Source organism: Varroa jacobsoni, unplaced genomic scaffold, assembly GCF_002532875.2.
Source record: "Varroa jacobsoni isolate VJ856 unplaced genomic scaffold, vjacob_1.0 scaffold_642, whole genome shotgun sequence".
In the NCBI taxonomy this organism is placed as follows: Eukaryota; Metazoa; Arthropoda; class Arachnida; order Mesostigmata; family Varroidae; genus Varroa; species Varroa jacobsoni.
In genome coordinates, this window is record NW_019213544.1 from 61,017 (window position 1) to 76,334 (window position 15,318).

At 40.2% G+C, this 15,318-nt stretch overlaps 2 long non-coding RNA genes across 7 annotated transcripts in view; one reads left to right on the forward strand and one right to left on the reverse strand.

Annotated features, from left to right (window-relative positions):
* The window catches only part of LOC111262290 (uncharacterized), a 44,646-nt gene that overhangs the window by 20,049 nt on the left and 9,279 nt on the right, over window positions 1–15,318 (forward strand). The window lies entirely within an intron of this gene.
* Window positions 4,151–15,318, reverse strand: part of LOC111262291 (uncharacterized) — a 34,961-nt gene continuing 23,793 nt past the window's right edge. For all 6 annotated transcript variants that reach the window (XR_002681504.2, XR_015311871.1, XR_015311873.1 and 3 more), the window contains one exon: window positions 4,151–5,929. This is a non-coding gene — a long non-coding RNA (uncharacterized LOC111262291). The remainder of the gene's footprint in view (window positions 5,930–15,318) is intronic.

Sequence of the window (15,318 nt, forward strand, 5' to 3'; positions counted from 1 at the left end):
TTCTATGCTTCAGATCGTTCATAAAATTTTGACCAGAAATCGTTTCTAATGAAACAGAAGAATTATACTTAAAAGAGGCTTAAACGTTTGATTTATATAGAGGCAATTTAGTTCATCATTTTCCGTATTTACAACAACGTTGAGGATACTAACAGATTTAGCTTAGAAGAACTAAAACATCTAACAAGGGCCCACATAGCAATTATGCTTCTTGACTTAATCACACCTGTCGTGCGTAGTGCGTCATAATAGCTACGACATGACAAAAATTGGATTGACACAATTAGAAAGCAGACTTTATTGTGCCCGATTAGTCGGAATAGCGCTCATCTCGTATGAACAGTGTTTTATTACTCACATAGCACGAGAAGATAATTCAAGAAGAAGAAGAAGTTCATTCACCTTGTGGCAACAGCTGATAGCTAAAACGTACAATCAAAAGCTGTGATTATTAGTGAGCGACGCGTGACAGATATCTCACTTTCGAAAATTTGCGCCAGCTACTATACCGCTAGCCTCTTTCCGCTAATTTAGCCTCTAAATCTTTATATTCGCATAAGCAAACAAAAACAATTATTGCAATTTTGATATGACTATTTGGCCTCATTATCGAGCTAAATACTTGATGCAGTTCAGGACTGGATAAATTAGCCAATCCGGAAATGCATCCCGTTTGCCTCCTTTACCCAGCTTCTATTTGAAAGCCGGTCTACATGTCGAATTAATACATAACATATATACAACATAGGCCTGATACCTAAACAAATAGACAAGTTACAAAGTACGTATATATATATATCTGTATATTACACAGATGATATGGTATTATACATCTGTGATTCGTTCGCAGTGACTCGCTAAACTTCAGTAAGCAATTTATTTTATTAAACAGACTCAGATTTTTTTCGGTCATTGATATATGGCCATGTGAAATATCAATCGCTTGTTGTTCTTGTTTCTACAACAGCGCTTCGTCGTAGCACTCATAAACTCCTAAAGAGTATGCACTTCTACCTATGACACACGTAAACATGTAAGCTGTCGATGTGTATTCGCACAATCGCATACAAATACCTCAACTATAATATATAACTCTAAATTTATAATATATCTTGTTATTCATGAAAATGAACCTACTCGATCTGAGTTAGGGCTGGATTAGTCAACCCCCTACAGCTGTCATGAAGCTGGACTCGACTACGGATGTATAGTATTCAGTCTGTATTAACATCTCGATGTAACATCCTTGCTAGACTTTTTCCGATACCATGTACCCTAAGTCATAATACATGCCGTCTACGTGGATCATATGCACAACAGCTTGACGTTAACGGCAACAAAAACGTCAACGTCGACACCACAAAACCGTCTTTTGGCCTTTCATAATGCTTTCTCATTAATTATATTTCGAAAAGATTCGCTGGATTGTTCGCCCGCTTGCTCATGCTGCTTTTATGGCGACCACACTTGAAGCCACCCCCATTCTCACTGTGGATTCACAAGCCAGAACAATAATTACTATTATTATATATACACATAATAGTAGATATAGTAGAAGGGCACTAAAGAGGCTAAATCGTCAACTATGCGGTAGGCACAGGACGACGATGGGATGACACAAAAATGTATCGGAATATCGCAGAAGAGCACGGGGCCATCGCCATTCAACATCGACGAATCGTCCTTCAACATCGAACGCAAAAACGGCTTCGAGGAGGGGGGGGGTCAGCAGGTGCAGCAGCGGCAACAGCAACGTAATCATCTTGAACATGGTGAACCTGATCTTGACAACGATTATAATCAGACTGTTGTTTTTGTTGCCGCTGTTGTTATTTAAGGTTAAAGGGATAGCGGTGATTTCATAGCGACTCTCACAACCCATTTATCCGTTGGGTGTTGCATCCGATCGTCAAGCGGTGCCTCCATCTCTTAAAAACATATTTTTTCTTAAGCCTTGTTGTTAATGCTAAATTAGCACAACCCGTAATAATAGTAAAACAACTTTGGCGTATCATTGTACGTTTGTAAATTACGATTATTATTTTTATTACGATATATTGTCTATACAGGCACCCGTCCGTTTGTAAGATTCACGTGCGGTGTACGTCTTACAGATATCTAATGAGAGTTCATATTGCCAATATTTTGTGTATGTGTGACTACGTATAGCACAAGAGGGCAGAATGGGGTTACACAAAGGAGGGGGGATAATATGTATCTACATCTATGAATATTTCTGCGCGTAGCTCACCTGTTGTTCGATTAATTAGTCTCGTCCTTTCTTTCGCTTCTTTTTTTCGCCATTTTCCCTTCGTCATTTTCGCTACCAACGGAACAAAAGTGATGAACCGGATTTACCCACCCCGAAGCGTAAGTTTGGAAACAATCGATTATTATTTGTTTGCTGATCGAAGAATGGCAAATTGCAGAACCAAAGCGTAAAGTACTTGTGGAAACAATATGAGGTTATCTTTTACTGTGCATAGCACGCGCCAGGTGCTCTGTTGGGGTTTTGCTACTTTATTGTAACAATGTGTAGTTTGAATAATATGAAAAGATGGCGGGGGCAATATGTGTTGCTAATCACAGTTCAGGTAAAACGAGTTGTACGTGTTAGGGTACAATAATCTATATTCGTCTTCTATTCTGTTACCAAATCTAAAACCATCATGTCGAGACTATTGAACAATACACAAGTAAAACAATTCCTTCGTAGTTAGCCTAGGGAAGTCAAAAGGGGTGATGGTAGAATTATGCCATTAAAAGCAGATAGTAGTTTTCACCGAACATCTAATAGGAGATACGATTCGATGTTCATAATATGCTGGTAGTCATGTGCCGTAAAGCCGTGCCTTCAATTTTCAGTAATCACAGTTCCACTACTTGTATGAGTCTAGATTGGCGACTAATAGTGACGGAATTGAAACAATGGGGTTATTTAATAAAGGATGCTGTATTTCATTAAAAAGGTAAAAAAAGAACTTTGTCTACTGTGTTTTGTATCATCGAACCATCTCTGTGTTTCGAGTTTTACGTCCCGCATCGCCGTTAGGTATACCATCAGACGGTTAGGTCTTGGGACGAAACAAAGTGCACGGATTCGAGCCATGATCACAACGTGTCAAGGCAAATGCGTTACCTGCTAGGCTATCAACTATTATCTCTAACGAGACGAAAGCTGTTCTATATGAGAACTTAGTGAATGTTTATAGACTACACCTCGGGAAATCATTACTAATTTCATGTGACTGGCGCGAGATCTGTGACCCAAAAGCTGTCTGTGGTGCCAAAGTGAATAAACCTGTTAAATTCGCAGCAGCAGACTCTATATTCATGACCAAATTACAAGATCGAGTATCTTTTGATTCGCAGCTGGCGTGGCCTGGCCACAGCTTTTTTTGTTATTAAGAACAGCACGATATTCTCCTATAGACTTTCATTGTAAAAAGTTCGAGCAGGTTATTGTTCGGTATCGAGGCGAATCCGCAACAGATAATGGCTCTAATTAGTACTATTGTAAGATGTCATTTTACGACGGCAACTGTATATTAGATATAGTTTTTTGTATATTTTATTTAAAAAAAAATGCACTTTATGCTAACTTTACCATAGCTATTTAAAAATTTGGTTGAATATAATACTTTAGTTTATCTCCGTATTGTAAGTCATGCAGAAGTGCTACGTAAGTAAACAACGAGGGTTATAACCGGAAGACGGTTGAAGCGAAGACGGCTTAATGCAGTGGGACGTACCTTTTACTAAACTTAAAGTGTAAATATAAAAACAATATGTAAGTTATTTTAAGGCAACTGTTGTTTAATAGGTTAACAGTCACATATTTGTAGCTATGGTGCCTTCATCTGAACAGCAGCCTAACCTTCTCAAGCCCGTTAGCATAATATCCATGTCCCGATGATGGCGTAGATATGCTTGCCTACTAAGCTTACGAATATACGCCACGCGAAAACTCACGGATCGTTTCATGTTGTTAAAAGCGGCAGCACCGGCCAGAAAACTCAAAATATTTACTATAATATAAGTGGCTATGGTAAGCGGTGCATTAGTTGTCAATGCGTCAAAAGATACTAATACGCAATCTAAAACCCTGTGTACTGCCTTACGAGCGAACCAAAGAAGATACAGTGGCATGTTAAGAATCAAATGAGGTAAGTCCTTATTACTTTATTGTTCTTCAATAAAATATGCTTTATTGGAATTTTGTAATGCGTAGAATTTTTCAAACATATTATATTAAGCCCGAAAGGTTCTGAAAGGCAGAAGGGTGAATGCTACCATAATGTATGCATCCAGAAATATGACTTGCAAGGCAATCGAGCTCTTCCAAATACCGCAATATTTATAACCACCAAGAAAGGATGGCAAATGAACCATAATTAATTCGATTATAACGATCCCACGGAAAGTCTAGCTACATTTTTTATGAGCGATGGATTGACGACCACTGTCAGTAAAACAAATTATAAGTAAGGGCCGCATATGATTCTGCAATTTCACGGAAAATAGGCTTACAATTAGGAAGAAAAGCCAGTCTTACAATTTAGACAGCGTCTGTCAATATGCTTAGGAAACTAGAAGCTTGGTTGTCACAAACGTCAAAACTTAATTGGACGCGGAAATTTTATTGGGCGGTAAGCCTACCTTCGATCTGTACCTCATGTTTGTATTACTAAAAGCTAGTGATCGATTAGGGTCCGAGACACATAGTTTTGTCATCCGTTAATCTCGGTTCTACAAAAAGTACGCATATCAGGTGCTTGGAATGATAATTTTGACATCCTCACATATTAGATATTCTATATTTCAGTGTAATCATTCAGTGTTAAATCGAATTTGAGATTTTTTGATTAAGGCAATTAAACTGGTAGATCCTTTTCTTTAGTAATATGTTGCAGAAGGCTCATGGAGTGACAGTCAGCAACAGAGGATAGCTTTTACTGCTTCATTTGGGAGAAGACTAGATGTTCTGTATTATTGCTTGACAGCATTTCTGAAAAGCGCCAGTGAGTATGGAGAGGAATATTTTCGTGATAGCGGGCTAAGAAATCCGGATTATGATACATTGTTTTTAGCGTCGACAGGTCTGACCAGACATCGTGGAGTGGAGTGCGATTACTTCAGCGAATGCCATGGCATTATCAGACAAGCCTTATAGCTTCAAAGGCCCTATTATGCAATAAAGCGTGTTGCAGTACTTTGAGAACCTTCAACACAATACAAAGTTAATTACTGAGTTAGTACTTCAACCAAAACCGTGCAGACGCCTCATGTGGTGGTTTAATCACGTCTATCGTTCCGTTATACATGTCTGAAAAGTCAGGGCTCAGACTAGCGATCTCTGGCCTTTTCAGATAGGGATTTAACCGTTCAATCATTTAATTTAGCGTGTAGTAACATAATACATTGTAATACTGTAAACTGGTTGAAAATACGTCGTCCCTGCTAATAGGAAGATCGCTGTCGAATTTTTCAAGTGATAGCATTGAGGCCATGATGAAAGCTTTTCTACACGGCGAATCATATTTTACAAAGTAGTACAAATCGATTAACAAGAGGTTTTATTTGTAACGTGAGCACGTTAGTTAACGTCACGAATAACTTGTCATTAAGACTAGAATTTGAAATTACGTGCCCTGATCTTTTCTATTTAAATAAGAATTTTTTTTCTTATCTTCATTTTTTCGTGTAATCTAAACCCGAACTATTTGGTTTTTTATTTGTGCCTGATAAGTTTGAAACGCAGAAAACTCTCAAAACGTTAATTGTAGTGCCACCTGGTGAGGGGTGCCAACATTAGATAATCGACTAGTTTGCGTGGGTTGCCGAGCGGTGGCGCTGTTATGTCCACACAATGGTACATCGCACCGAACCTTTAACTGATGACCGCCGTTTCTGGATTCGCACCACTCACCTGAAAACGAAAGCAGTGGGAAATAGAATTGAATGAACAGCACAAAGTATATTCCTTTACTGGCACGTTAGTGTGAACTGTCAGGAACCGGAACCCCTTGCATGAGGTCTTAGGCCTGGCCAAAGATTCCTTAAAACTTGTACGGAAAGGACAATGCCAAGTATCATTTTAGAAATCTTTAAATGGGAAACTAAATATTGAGAATATTGTTCCTCAATTTCTGAAATTAACTTCCTGTTCCCAATATTTTCAACCAAGTTTTCTAGTCGGTCCTGTCTTCGTATGAGTTGCATTCTATATTTCCAACTTACTGTCGGTTTAATGAAAAAGGTAGCGATCGTGACAAATCGTTGTAAATGTAGTCAAAAAGACTAACTGTCGTAATTCGGTGCTGGTATGTAAAGCCATGCGGTACTTTTGATTTTTACAATTTCAAGATAGATTATTCTTATCAGTACCGAAACGTTAGGTGGCTTGTTAAAGCAGTCGTACAGCTGTTTCTCACACAGTTTGCTTCTACCAGTCGAATATTACTTACAAGAAAAAACAACGTGTCACTTGATAGCATATCTATAAAAGCGGAAGAGATTATTGTAAATAATAATAAAAAGTTAGCAAAATTGACTCACTTCCAGAAACCCTCAAAAAAAAAGCGTGATTGTAATGGTGCATTACGTTGATTTGTGTCCTTATTTATTATCCAGTAACGCCTATGGTTAGTTGATTCGACTAAACGTTTGATTTCTATACAACTAGTTCATCTTCTTGTTGGGCCCCAATGGATAGCTCTATGCCGTGTTCTCAACACTAGTCTTACCCGTTATTTTTAATTTCAATTTTTTTTTCGAACATATAATCGTGTATATATATATATACATATATATATGAGAATGTACCTCGATGAATTCGTGAAAATATATTTAATCAGTAGACACTAATGCTTATTGGCTATAAAGCAAGCCGGTTTTTAAACTCTAGATCACATGCTTGCCACGTATGGTGATAACACTAGGTGGTTTCGATGGATATAGTTATTTCTTTAACGCGTTAAGTAATTTCTCGGGTACAGACCGTGACGGCAACACGTTGAATATGGTGTGTGATAAGAGACCCCACTATTTCGTGCTTACATGGTCACTGTGATTGCCCCTGTGTTAACAGCTATAGAAAATAACGAAAGCCTCTACATGCTTTTTCTTTCTTCTACAGAAAAGGGGCTTTTCCAAAAAGTGTCGCTTCTGTTACGATGGCTGACTATTACGTGCTAATATAAAGTTATTACATTTAGGTTTAATAGGTACTTGTCTAACACCGCCAGAAAACACGCATCACCCAGCTCATGCCAGCCAGTTGGTACTCTTCCTATGTTTACATAAATCAATTAATCTTCCAGTCATTCTATGTTGTACTAGGTGTCATTATTCCTAGCGGTCGCGTGGGACCAATTATGTGCACCGCCCAATTGCGCTCATCGCAACTTAACTATAATTTCATACTTCCTGAATGCAGATCGAAGCACAGAGAAACACAATTGCCTACCCACGCAGACTTTTAAACGTATAGGTCAAAGTGTGCAAATAGCGCAGGCATGCTAGTAAAAAGTAACTGGCTATATAAAAAAACAAGACGAAATATGCGGGAATGACACACAAGTAAATAAACAAAAAGCAAATTAATAACCACGCGCATTGAACAGAGGTTCTAATGTGGATTATACATCTCAGATGCTTGTTGCGGTTATTGTGGAATTCGTATGAACTAATGAATATGATGATGGTCGTTTCGATGAAGATAATGCACTTGATAACAACGATCAAACACAGCTGCGGGAGATGGCTACGAAAAGGAATTCTCTATTAAGGCAGCGATGCATTGAAAGCGGACCTGAGCATCATTTTTTTTTGCCCAAAATTAAAGTATCTGTTTCTCAATATGATAATGTGATCTTTTTCGATTAATTTTAACGAACCAATGAACAACTGATATCTAGTGTTGCCTGTAAAGAGAATGGTGACGTCACGCTGGATTGCTGCTGTTCTGTAGATTAGGACATAATCTGTTGAAACAATATGTGCCTACGGCCGCATTCGAACTCAGACCACCACGTTACCCACTATTCCACGCGCCACATAATTTCTTGGCTGAAAGTGTTTGACGGCGCTGTCTGGTATATTCGAACTAATTCAAATGAAATAATGAAGACCATTTTTCTGATTATCAGAAACAGTACATCGTTCACGCTTCGACCTATAGCAGAGGAGTACTAAGACAGCATCTTTCTACGAATGTTATGTTTGCATTGCTTAATACTATCTGTCACAATATAATCCAATAGAAAACTTTTTATACAATGTGGTAGATGCAACATTGGAGAAGACACTTTTTTTCAACGCAACGTTCTCCCGGCTAGTAACCGGGCCTGATACTATGAAATGTATATACGAGTACTCGCCATAATGGACAAAAACGCATTTGTAACAGCAACCATATCTGTGCTGTGAGAATCTTTTAGAGGGAATATAAAATCATTATTAACATGTCAATCTATCAGCAAATGCCCACCGTGCCCGACAGGTGTTTCCCGAAAAAAAGCAAAACTTGCCATCTATTTTTACTCTAAAATAAATATCCTTATATTTATTTGTCATATAGCATATATATTTAGAAAGACTTTTTGAGACCAAATCTTTCATTGATAATTATAATGCATTAATTTCATAACAGGTTAAAGCTCTAATGCGCGATGCAGACTGCACCCGATATTAGAGTTCCTTGAATTTTAAATCACTATTATCTTACTCTGGTCTCAGTATCATTGATAGACTTAAATTCTTGTGTATATATCATCGTTCAGAGTGCTTTTAATATTGATTTCGAAATAACCGCAGACATCAGTATACACTAATAATAAACAATGATGACAAACGTGCAGCTTTGATCTTCAGCGTTCTAACGTTGATTATTTATCAGTGTACACCTTTGCCTATATCAAGTGTATATTAAAGCCCTAAGTAGATACATCTACCATGTGCTACAATTTACGCAACGATCTTATCCGTCGAGCAATTGTGTACCACCAGGAAGATTCAACTTATCTGGATTATTTGTAGTTGTAGGGCTAACGTATGAATATGGTGCTATATAAACGTTGCTGCTATAAGCAGAACAGTGAGTCCCGCCAAATCAAGTGGCGCTGATCGATTGAAAACTTAAAGGTCCAAGAGCTACAATAGGGCGGCGGGCAACTCTATGGTCAGCCCGCTACCACAAACGCCTTAAAACAGAGCCCCACACATTGAACGGCGTCCACTGGCCGAACGGCCTAGCTGAGCCTACACTTGGCCGTTATATGGCATCAAAATGGAAACACTATCAACGGGGGAAAAAGACAATAGTCTTTTGTCTTCTTAGAAATCCATATGCGTTCTGCTACATGCGTTTCTTAGATGAGTTCCTTGTGCAGTGGCGCAGCAAAAGTGAAGAAATAGGCAAAGCTTACGACGATACAACTTATATAATGGTGAGGACCCTTTCAATGGCATGTGTCCCACAGTACTGAAAACTATTCGTAAGGTCGGCTGGATTGAAGGGGTTACGTTCTGTGAGTTTAGTGGTGAATATTTGGCCTTCAAAGACTACATTCTGTTCCATGTCCGAAAACACTGTGTTGGTATACAGCTTTAAGTGTAATCTACTTGGGTGTTTAAAATGTGCATGGCTACGCATCACCGCAGGTTGCGTGTATTAGCCTCAACATGGGTACGGGGGCAACCTGTTGTCACTCCAGAATTCGTAAAGGGTTTGAAGATCATGAGTCATGCCGTAGTAAAAAAAAAAAAAAAAAATATATATATATATATATATATATGTATATGTGTGCGCTTCTAAAAGTCCGTTTGAAAAGCCTTAACTAGTAGAGATCATTTAAAAGTGCCGCCTTTCGTCAATTACGCGTCGCAGTATTATGTCTACATATTTGCGCAAACACGTGAAAGTCGATCTCAATTATAGAACATTTGCTATGAAGGAACCGGTTCCCTACAATCTTGTCTGAGATACGTATCTCGTATAGGTAGAGGAAAGGGCTCGTTCTATGAAAACAATTATTACTATTTGCTTAAACTATACATTGCAGAACTATGTTTGTGTACAAGTTAGTGGCTGTGGACTAATACTGAGTTGCAGTGAACTAAAACTGTTAAAAACGGTTCAAAGACATTTCGAAGCAACGAATGTTCAACCTTTAATTTAGTCTATTTACTTTCGGTTTAGTTCATATATGCAATTAGGCCATGGCGGATGAGAATTCGTGTCTGGCTTTTATCTATAGCTCTAGATAACCACAACTGTTAGAGTTTTTGTTAGAAAAGAAATGAATATTTCATATCATAGCGTAGCACTATATTGGCTTTTTCGATTTGGTTCGTATCCTTTTGTACGTGAAACACGTGCTATGACGGTAAAATTATTTTTGCATTGTTCCGCTGCCCATTGCTTCGGAAATTCGAAGTCCAATCGGAGAACAATAACTAGGAGGACGTGGCTTGTGTACCAGGGTTCGCTTTTCAGAAACGAAAAACTTCGACGTTCAAACGTGTTTTTTTTTTGCTCGAAGAGATCTCAGTTCACTTTCTCTCTGCACCCGTGTATCGTCAGTCGAATGTTCAAAACGCTAAGCTTCTTAGAGACATCGTTAGACGGACAGGTGGTCGTCAGCCGAAAAGACAGCTGCAGACCTCGCTGGCCTAAGTCCCCGCATATATCTACAGTCTGCTGTACTATCTCACTCAGCGATCGTAATAGTCGCTAACTAGCTAGAAGAGACATGTCCAATTTGGACAAGTGAAGACTTACAAGCTACTCAGTTATAGGGACAATGCCCGAGCAAATAACACCAGTGGACTGTAGGTCTCCGTTTACCCCTCTAAATGAGTCACTTCTCTGAAGTCCACCGCAGTTCCGCGTTGCATCGCTGATCTCAAACAAAGAAATCAGAACAAGAAAATCACATTTCAATGAACGACCGATTGAACGCGACAACGGTAGAAAGCATGGGTCGTCTAGAATCGACTAGCAGACAGAAAGGCAGCTAAATAGGCTGACAAACAGGTGAAATAAGTATAGAGGCATAGGCGAAAGCGAGGGATCAGTACAAAAAGAGCAAGGGCAAAAAACAGAGACTGAAAGAACTCACATACATAAACTAGGCACTAGGTGTGCGCACGCACAGATGACTCGGCGATGAAATAAAAATGCAAAGGGGAACCTGACGTTAGCTCCATGCCTATCGCGGCAGCTGGCCAAAGCGTTCTGAAGCAGGAAAAACCGATTTGACGTAGAGAACCTATGGTTAACTATCACAATAACGATGATGATGATAACAATTACGATGCTAAAGTTGACCAATGCCAGGAGTATAGAGCAAAACCGGATGTATACAGTAATGTCGAAAGGACGGTGCAGCCCGCGACATTGATGGGATGGCTAGAAGCGGCGAAAGGCTTGACCGAGAACCTTTTTTTTATGTCAACTCGCAGCTACTACAGTTCCCTCAAGGGTGAATGGAGCAGTGAGATCCATTCCATCAGGACGACTAACAATAACAACAACAACAGCAAGAGCAGGAGCAGCAGCAGCAGCAGCAGCAAACTACGATGACGACAGAAGTGTTATCAACAGTATTTCTCGATGAAATTCAGCAACAACAAAAATAAGCAGATTTCTAAGCAACAATAGGCGACACCGCAAACAGACATGTGTGAGCTACAAGGAAAGGACGTTGAGCATTAGCGATATAGCGTGTGCTAATCCAAGAGTCTTCTAGAGCGATTTAAGGAAGCCGCTTGCGCACAGGAACGTCAAAGCGATGCCAAGCAAAAAACGAAGACGGGCGGAGAGGATGCGGGAAAGCCGCAGGCCGTTCGAACAGAGAAAGCAATGGTAGCTGCTAGCGCCGTTGATCCGTAGGTTAATTGGCCACCGGATTCGAAGCCAACGAAGGACGACGTGACAAGCAGCGACCAAATTAGAAACCAATGATGAAAAGGAAATCTTCTTTCCCTCGGGCGAGATTTGAGGTTGGCGCATTTGCTCGTTCAAAGGGTCGAGCGGTGCCGCTGCTACAACATTTGCGCTGTCGGAGACCACAACGATACTGCCGAGTTGCTTTGCTTGCTAGCGTCAGCCGCGTCGTGCGCTAAGTCAAGCGTGCGCGCCGTGACGTTTAAAGCGAATAGGCAACCGAATCAGTGCGGATAAGCCCGTCTAGTGGCCAATGGGGGATCATTATGTTTTTACGATGGCTTTAGCATTAGTAGTCGATGCAGCATCGCCGGTGCAGTTGAGTGAGGACAGTTGTGACAGTGGAAGCGACTGGTAGCCGGGAAAGTTGCTCTGCCGCTGTTAGGATTCTTTTTACTTTGTCGAGTAAAGGACCCTTATGCCGTCCAAGCGACAAACGAAGACAAGGATTCAGATCCGTGAACCCGACAGCAGCGGCACAACAAGCAAAATAAACAGAAGCTGCTTCTTGGCGCAACATTTAGGGCGTAATGCTGAACAGCTTCAAATCTGTTTCCTTGCACACGGTGAACACTGACTGTCTGCCTGGACAGGTGTGATGCAGATACCGAACGGCGAACGTCGATGGGCCCCATCTCTAATGTGAAAACTGAGACAGGCATAATCATTCGTGCTGCACGATCAAGCAGATCTGTCACCGGCGGTGCCTGAAATGCACGCAGATTCGATGAACAAACGACTGCTCGTCAAGTGGCTCAACGTGACAGTTATGGCGGCAAAACGGCCATCTTAATTATCATGGTAGCCGTTTCATCGTCGTATGAAGAAATAAGTCAATTTTTAGCAAATACGGCCCAAACGGATATAAAGTTAAACAGTTAGACAATTAGATAAAAGTTAAACAGGCACTTAGATGATGTACAAAAGGTACACGAGGTTAACAAGGCTAACTTGACATGTACGACTAAATAATGCAGTGACTCGATCCTGCTTGTGATAACGAAGCATGCGCTATTATAAAAGGGGCGCTTATTGCGACATGTTCATATACTTGCGTACGATTTTTATTTTCGTTTTGATATAACGTACAACATGAACAAATTAATCGATCCTCAAAGCGTTCTAAATTTGGCATTGCTTTTGATACTGCTTCATTCCATTCGACTGCGGTTCTCTTGCCACAACAGTGAAGCACGTAATGGCTTTCCTTAAAGGATGCGACATCTACTGGACAAGTAGCCGGCAAGAAATTCAACAGTTCCGAAGAACGGGTGACGGAACTTTTGTTCCATACCGAAGCCTCAATCGGAACAAAAGAAACGTAAATGGTAACCCGTTTGTCGATTTCGAGTGCACAGCAAACGCGTTTGTATGTTTTTTTAGCAATCACGTAATAACGTACTCGGTTCCGAATGAATAATTAGGCCGTGGATAGGTGTAGTCTTTAGAAAAAATACTAGATATGTCTGTTTCATTGGGCAAGGGTAAAATTATACGGAAAGGTAGCTTACAGCTTTGCATACATAAAATTCCTATGCTTCGGTTCGATTAGACTGCTACTTAATAAAAAAAAAAAACTTAAAATGTTTGCTTGCTTAACTTGGATACGCTTAGTGGGGTAGTAGTCTAGGCTGAAAACCTGACGCAGATATACTTCATTTTGTGCTCCGAAGTCGTCTACAACAATGCCCAGCGGCAGTTCCCAGCTGTAAAGGCTTGTGAAGTTTTTGTTTAGCACAGCAAAATCGTGATACCTGAATACTACTTACGGTTGGAAATATATGCTATTTAGCTCAAGAGGCACCTTTCGGTCCTCTTGTTTGAGGGGTGATATTGATGGTAAAATGTCATCAAAAACCTCATGCATGCCCGTAGACAGGCTGCACTGACCCATAATCAGATCAAGGACCTTCAAGTGAGGAGCACACATCCATCAGATGATCCGCGCCCGTCCTTTTCCCTTCCTTCCTTCCTTCGTTGACGTGTGTTAAGTCCAGCAGTTGAACCATAATCAAGAATGGGGTCCAAGACTAAGTCGGTCAAGGATGAATATCGGACTTGTTCCATACTGTAACATAGAATATACTTGAAATACCTAATTCTTGATGCGGTCGATCATTTGCTTCAGTTTTGCCGCAAAAGTTAAACGTGAAGTTTTTATTTTTGTGTGTGCTTTTATTGGTATACAACCCCCCTTCTGTTTAGCGTCCAGCTTACCATGTTGTCACGCTCGAACAGTGACACGTACTCGATCATCTGGCTTCGCCTCAACCATAATCGTTATTCGTTAGATAACTAATAATGACTGCTTAAAACAAACGTCCGTGCGCATGTGATTTGGTAAAATTCGATCATTTTATACAGAACTGACCCGCCATTACGGCCTAGGGATTCGATTGCGTTGAATAGATATCAGGTACAAGTATCTTGGGCACAGAGATCGGTCGGATCGACCGAAACGATGGATCAGACTGGTATGACATCAGATGGCTTCTGTGTTTCTTTACTGGAATGGTAGTCACCGATAACGCTAACCCTCACCAAAGCGTGTTGTCGACAAAAATGTTCTCACTGACTTATTCATAAGCGACGCTCAGAACGTATTCCATAGCAGGAATGCTCCTCGTCCCGACAGCCATCCGATCGATTTGGATCCCAGATAGATAATTTAAGGTTGTCCTCATAGTGGCAATTGCCGAGTTGCCAGTTACCGTAAAATATATCGTCATGGCCGTTCTGACAAGTAATGGCGTGTATCGAACATCGTATTTGCCCTTTTTAGTTTAGGCAGTTGAATCTAAATGTTTGGTTTTCATTTTTTTTTTCTCAATAACTGTCCTAGCTATAGATTTTCCTTTAATTCAATGCCGAATTAAAGATTATTGCTTAGCATAACGATTAAGGACACATAAGTGAGTCGGCTGTCTGACATTGAACTATCAGATGATCACAGAGGCGCTTGCCCTAAAAGATCCAAAAACTATACGGTTTGATCTTCTGATTTACTATGATGATTATGATTGATAAGAAGTTGTAATGGCAATAATAATAATAGAAAGCGTGTCCATTGGGACCAGGTATATTGGTGTTACCATTATCCGTGGCCAGCTTATGATTCCAAGAGGAAGATGGACATGAGTTGAAGATCGGTTACCTTGTGTAAGCTTCGTTCAAATGGCAGTTTCAACACTCTTTTTTTGCATGAGCAAGCGGTTTTTAAGGTTGACTTTGTGTCGAAATTTTAAATTTCCTCATGGTTTCGACACCGAGATTCCGACGCACAGGGATTTGTCACTGTCAGACTCGATCCCAAATTTATTGGTGAAGATGCGATACGAAGGTCTGTTCCATCAGTCACGCAACGACTA